Genomic DNA, 7,315 nt, shown 5'->3' with positions numbered 1-7,315 from the left:
TATTCAGTTTGACTTCACAGGCTTTATTCTCTTACCTTGTCCAGATACACATCTGTCACATCTACAGAATCAATCACAACTCCTCCTTGCCATTACTAGAATAAAATACTGGCTCCTCAGGACACCTGTTACAGTGTGGATTCACAGAATCAGAGAATATTCTGGGTTGGAAGGGACCTGCAGTGGTTGCTTTTATAGGTGTAGCCTGATGCATTCCGTTCCAGTGGGGATGAAAGCTGAACTGGAATAAAGGAAGGAGCCATTTGGGATGGAAGGAGAATGGGGAGAAATAGAAAAGGAGGATGATCAGGCTGAGGTTGAAAGCCAGAATGAAATGGAATATTTACTTTAGTGGAGAAAGATGGTTGGCTTTGCCTTCTGTCACGCATGTAGCAGTCAGAAGTCTTCTGGGTAGCATGCTCAGCTCCTATGCATTTACTGATTATGAAATACAAGACACACAGGCAGTAACAGGAGACCAGGACTCACCTCACACATGCTCTAAAAAAGCATGTTTTAGACTCACACTTAGGTTTAGATTTTTGCTCTACTCTCCTCTGTGTTCCTTCAGGCCCAGCACCCCTCAATTGTTGCACAGCGATCCCAGAACCAGGGAAAGATTCTCCTGGGTTCCATTTCAGAAGCTGATGTACTGGTTTAATTGCACAGAGCCATAAAGAGGAGAATTCCTGCTCCCTCTCTACACCTGGTCTGGGGCTGCTTAGGTCCCCCTCAAGCCAGTTCAGCTCACTATAATGGCAGGATGCCATCTTCTACGTATACTTTTTTTTCTCCTTTCTTATAAGCTAGTTTTCTACCATTTCAGTGATCTAAAATGATTCCCTGCGTGGTCCAGCAGGCAGAGGGTGCAGCAGCAAAAAGAGAGCTTCCCCTTTTGGTAGCTGTGAACCTACCACAAATTTGGAGACTGACTTGTCACCTGGAGGCTTTCTTAGGGCCTGAGTACACTTTCTTAGGGCAGGAAAAGTAAATTAAAATTCCTCGTTTTTTAAGCCTATACAAGACCTGAGGTCTTGTTACCCTCTAAAAAGGAGACCTTGAATTACCGAACTCTATCAAGAAAGATCTGACCCTGGCTCTTGACATGTTCCAGAGACACCCCTCCCCTTGATATTACAAAGTGATACAACATGAACTGGGAGGTTTGAGTAGAATGTTTCAGTCATTCCTAGTAGGAAAAAAGCTGATTGATTCACATTTGGTGCAGGGCTGCTTAATTGCAGAGATTGTGTAGCAAGTGCCTCTGATACAAAGAGCCTCCCCAATCACCAAGGCTGTGATTCAAACCAGTGCTCTGCCTAACTTGTCCTCATCCTTCTCTTTGCAGAGTTGCAGAGATACATTTATTTGTATTTCAGTGGAGTCTTAAATTTTACTGTTTCTTCCTAGCCTTGCATTTGCAGGGGTGACCTGCAGGAGGTGAAAGTCTCCTATATTACTCACTGTCCTGACCCAGCTCTCCAATGACTCAAAACAAAGTATTCTCACAGACTGTGAAAAGGAAGTAAAAACAAATAGAGAAAATCTACATGATAATTCTGCAGCAGTCTTACCAACAGCAATGTCTGCATAGGCAGTGCTTTTATAAACAGAGATTTCAATTAAAAAAAAAAAATCTATCTCTGCATAAAAACCTTACTTTTCTGCACCACTTTACTAATACTTAACAAGAGATTTTTTCAAAAGGCAACAGTATTTAGGAGTCCTCTTTGAAGAACACATGCAAAAAAAAATCAAGTTACTAGAAAATGTTCAGTAGTTTATACAAGTTTTCTTTACTGTTATTTTTTTTTTATTACAACCCAAAGCAATAGCCATATAATATCCCTTGACACACACTTAGCTTTTATCCTTACAAGCTATTTTTTTAACTCACATTTTAAATACCAATTGGAAAAACAGTAAAAATCTTTATTTTTACTCTCAGGCATGTCTGCTGATGTGTAATATGTTTTCTGTGACAGCTCTAGCAACTAATCTCTAACAGGTTTCAGCAACACTGCAGCATTATCACAAGACAGGGTAACTCTTAAATGAGTAATCACACAGGTTTAATCCATTTTAGTCCATGTAAAGTACTCAGAGTTCACTGCTGTGAAATATAAGCAGACAAACACAGAAGATGGCACCGTTTTGTTCTGCAGAATTGTGTTTAGTAAAACATCAATTTGCAATTCTCAAAGCTTCTGTGCAGACCCTTCCACCACCACCAACGTCCAGGTTAGGTTTTCACCACAGTAAATAAAAGCAATATGTATAAGTACAGCTTGTATTTCCAAGCCATGAAATACTAGCAGCCAGTATTTACCTTGAATTCTCTGCTAATGTTTAAGGCTCTGGAGACCTATCCATAATTATTTATGTACCTGTTGTCCAAGTGTTCCTTGAGTTCACAGTCATAATGCTGACTGCAAACTAAAAATAGTCGAAACGAAGAGACAGACAAAGACAGAAGGCTGCAATGAAATTTCTGTATCTTGGTGTTTATTACTTAAAATAACATCTAACCTTATTTATGATCCGTGTGTGTTTCTTAGCGATGCAGTGGCATGTCTGTAATAGCTCAAGGGGCATGAATTAAAGCAGTGTTCCAGCACTGCTGGAGGCTGCACCCTGCCAGCTGGACCATAAGTTATCTACCTCTTTGGGACAGAGATTCACAGGTTAAGAATGGGATGCTACCAAGTCGTGCCTATTGCGTTATCCAACAGCGCATAAGGGAGCATGCAAGCCCAAGGGGTCATCGAGGCTCAGGGGAGAAGCTACAGACAAACCTTTGTTTCTTACTGGGAAAGAAATTATATTTTCGTATGACCAAGCATTACTAATAGTTGTGAGATCATAGCTAAGAGGGGTGAGCTAGAATATGATTTCTTTTAAGAGATCCATCAGAAAACAAAGCACTTATAGCCTCCATTTCCCTCGATGTTTTCTAATCTACTTAACTTTTTGTTCATGGATCTGTTCAACTGCCCTGGCTGCATAATTAGATATTTCCCTGGTGTAAAAAAGGAACAAACAAAACTTTTCCAGTCCCACTTGCTGTGCTTAGTACCAGACCACTCTTCAGTGTTCAAGCAACAGCTGCAAACCAAACAAAAATCCTTTCAAAATGGCTTAGCCACGGGTGATCCTTCTTACCTGTATGACCTTAACTCCCCCTCAGCTGCATCCCTTTGCATTCAGTCAGGCTCTGCCTTCCATGGTTTTTCACGCTCTGCTGTCAAGATCACTTTCCTCCACTGGATTTTCATCCATTTGTTGTTCTAGCAGAGCAAACTTCAATACCTAGACTGAATCCAACCCTTTGTTGCTGGCACATTCTGTGCAATATTCTTGAAGAATGAGGTGACATGAACTCTGGCATTCCCCTCTGGGTTTTGCCATGTTTTGGTGTTTCATCTGGGGTTATTCTGGAGCTGTATAAAGATCCCATTACAAAACAAAGGGAAATACTGAGTGTCAGCTTTTGGACTGGAGATCAAAAGAGGTACTCGAAACACAGGATGATGAAGAATCATGGAGTTCTGCAAACAGTTTTGGCAAATTCACTTTGCCCAATCTCTGGAAAGCAGCCTTTCACATCTGGGACTAATCCCTATCTTCCCATCTTTGTAGAGCAGAGAAATTTTAGCTAATTATGTCAAGGACAGGCTTCACCCTGTAGCCACACTACAGCCTGAGTTGCACAGGTTTTCATAAACTACCCACTGCATACTCTCAATCATCTGCTGTCAAACTAGGAAAAGGGTCAAAACCACAAGGAATTTCTAATTCTTTTTGGCTGACTAGGTCTGCCATTTAAGGTCTCAGCAACAGAACTGCTGATAACTTCCATATCTTGCTGCCAAAAAACCAAAACCATATCCATGGCCATCTTCCAGATTTTAAGCCAAGTCATGCGATTTGGAAATGGTAATGAACTGTGTCAGCTCTCCTTTTGGTTGTTTTACAAGTCTGTCTAGGTTCTGCCCTGGTAGAAGGTTTTGTGATAATGAAAGATTAAACACAGATGAGGTTAGAACAACCTTTAGTGGTTTTCAATCAAATAGTAAAATTCTGGTCTCACAAAAATGTTTTCTGATTTTATGTCAAATTTTACCATTCTTGACAATTTATTTTCTCAATAAAATACTTCATAACAACAGGAAGAGAATGAAAAATAGCCCATTTTCTGCAGGAGTACTGCAAGGGGACTACATACACAAATTATTCTCATATAAGAGACAGCAAGCAATTTCATTCCAGTATTTGCTAGAAAGCTAGAAAAAAAGAATGGCTGACTGCACAAGAACATATTAGATTTAAGCAACTTCTGCATGCACTATTCATGTTTTCATGTATTGCCTCAATTTCCATGACACCTCTGAAATTCTTGCACCCATACTCAAATCTGCATATAGGAGTCCCATGGCAGCAGAAATCTGGACCTTTTCAGCTCACTTATCAAACAAATTAATTACTGAAAAAGTCTGTTTACCAAAATGAATAAATAGAGCTAGACAGCTTAATAGAGCCATTCATCTTTAAGTATTAAACAAAGAACAAGGAATGCTGTGATTTGTCAGATCCTACAGAAATACAGCAGAGTGGAGATGTTATTCACCATTTGGTCTGCATGTGTGATGTTTGTCTTTCACAAATTTGCCAGTGCCTTCCTAAGCCTCATGAGAACCAGGGAAGGCTAACTTCATATCCTGGACATTCCCTTTTCCAGAAAGTAGAAAAGGATCATGATGAAGTCCCAAATGCAGGGTCACTGCTCAGGTACCCCTGAGGGGTACCTGAGGCAAAAGAATGGGGTTTTATCTTACACTGAGAAGACTGAAGGAAGGAAAATTCAGTGTAAGGCCCACTCCATTCCCTGAAACCACGGATGCTCTCCCTCCAATACAAGTTTTTGAAGAAAGTAGCGAGGGAAGAGTGATCTTGCTGTGTGCATCCTTGCCCATCACAAAGGAATTTCAGGAGTGCCTTGAACAGACCTGCATGGTTTCAGGAATCTCATTTCACATGTAATGACTTCTCTGGGTTGTAAAATAATGAAGCATTCTTTCTATTCCTGGATACTCCTTATTTACTCAAGATTATACAGTAAATCAGTCTAGCCCTAATCTGGAAGATGGGCATGATAATATAATTACCCTCAAGAAACCTCTACTGAATTTTCCAGTGGTAGGACAAAAGATTCCAATATGTTGGAATAGGAACTCCTTGCTGTGAACAGCAGATATTGACAGGGAATATGAAGCCATTTTGCCACTTACCTGGGACTCCAATTATCCTGCCTGCAGGCTGCACTAAAAATCCTGGGGTTTTAGCTCCTCTCCTCCCAAGCTGTTCTCTGTCAATGCAACCATTAGGCCTACAGTTCTGTAGGTGTGCAGTCAACAGCAGGCAATTACACTCCCCACTTTAAAGAAGCTTTATTATGCACTGTGATTGCTTTGGGGAGAATATTGTCTTTGCTACTAAGAGCAAATCTAATGGATAATATCACTGCACAAGTTCGAGCAATGTGCAAGAGCTTTTATTTTTCCATCAAGCTAGATGTTTGATGTTTGGGGGAAAAAAATGCAGAATGGTCATTCATAAAGCCACTGCTACACTCAGTCAGATATTTAAGAGTTAGGAAAACTCAGCAGGAATGCAGACTGATGTTCTCAGCTGTGCCTAGATAATAATTTATGAGGACCTTAAAAGTTTCTTTCCTACCTCTACAAAAAGTTTGTTCTTTCCATGTTGCTGCTGCAGACTTGTCAACATTTTTCCCCCAATTTAACCTGCATTTATATTCACTCAGGCTTGAATCCCATACTAAATGGGACAGTATCCTGTAGAGATTAATTCTTCATTCTCAAAGAAGACAGATGGAAGTGTGCAAGGCTCCTAAGATGGCTGTCGTCTTTGTAGTCAGTATCACTGTACAACTTCAAAATAAATTGACTCAGGTTTCACAGGTCTTTGTGAAAGACCTTTGTGTTTGTTTTAATTACATTATCTTTCATATCTGAAAGATAATGTAATTAAAACAAACAACAAAAAGAAGATGTGGTTGTCATTTTGCTAGGATGCAACCCTGACAACAAAATTCTATTGGCCAACACAACATTTGGTGTTTGATAAGCACCACCAAGTCTGGGGGAGCAGACCTTCAAGGAGAAGAAGGCTTTGCAGCGTGGAAGTATTTTCCCACAAGAAACTCACCTGCTGGTGTGGAGCCACATCACGGCAGTGCTACCAGTATTTTGCTTTCCATTGTGAGGCATTATACATGCACACAATATTTCAAATATAGCTGTCATTTAATAGATTGATTACATTAGTGCAAGGCTTCTCAAGTTTTATGATGCCATGGCTTTCTCAACAGCAGGGAACAGTCACTCTTACAGATCTACTACATTTTTGCCAGAAAATAAAAGGCTAATCACTTGAAATATGAATGCCACAGTAAGGCCCATGATTAATAGCCACTGAGTAATAAAATTATTGCTGACAAAATATGTCGAATGACAAGTTTAAATCTTTTCCAATGAAAAGTTTAAATATCCCCTTGGGAAAGAAGTCCTCTGTCTTCCAGTGCTGCAGAGGCGTTTTATTCAATTGCTTCTCAGGCTAGTGTTGTGAAGCAGTTTCCAGCACATGGACAAGAACCAAGACCTCCCATTCTCACATTTGTCTGTTAAAAGGGAGGGTGTGTACCTCTCCACTTTGTCTGTGTCCTCAGGAGTCCTGCACTCCTTGCTGAACAGTGGCCCAATATATTTCAGCAGCCTCACGCTGGACATTTCCATAGCTCAATGACTGTTTCAGAAAGGAGGTACCACAGGTTAAATTCCTTTAAGCTAAGCAGGATCCAAAACCTGTCTGCTCCATTTTGTTGTAGCCATTATGTTGCTGTGGTGACACAGCCTCTACTTTCTACCTTCCTCAGATGGTGGTCTGGTGCTCACCTCTTATGCCCAACAGCTTTCAGCTGAGGGGCTAAGGCAGGCAAAGAGAACTGCTCTGATTCATCAAAGCTGTAAAAAAATGGATTATACACCCATGTTGTGGAAATGAGATCTATTCCCCAACTCCTCACTGAGAGGGAAAATTAACTGGGAAACCAATGTTTTATAGCGTAAGACTAAATGCCACAGAATGATTGGTCACTGTTGCTAGAGAAGACTACATTGGGAGCATCATGGGAAAAGACTGAACAACAAAATTTTTCCAAAATATGCTCATTTCTTCATCCCCTGAACTATGTGATAGCAATTGGTAGTGATTAGTCCTAAATCTTGTCTTCACA

This window comes from Prinia subflava, chromosome 3, assembly GCF_021018805.1.
Source record: "Prinia subflava isolate CZ2003 ecotype Zambia chromosome 3, Cam_Psub_1.2, whole genome shotgun sequence".
In the NCBI taxonomy this organism is placed as follows: domain Eukaryota; kingdom Metazoa; phylum Chordata; class Aves; order Passeriformes; family Cisticolidae; genus Prinia; species Prinia subflava.
This window is presented reverse-complemented; position numbering follows the sequence as displayed.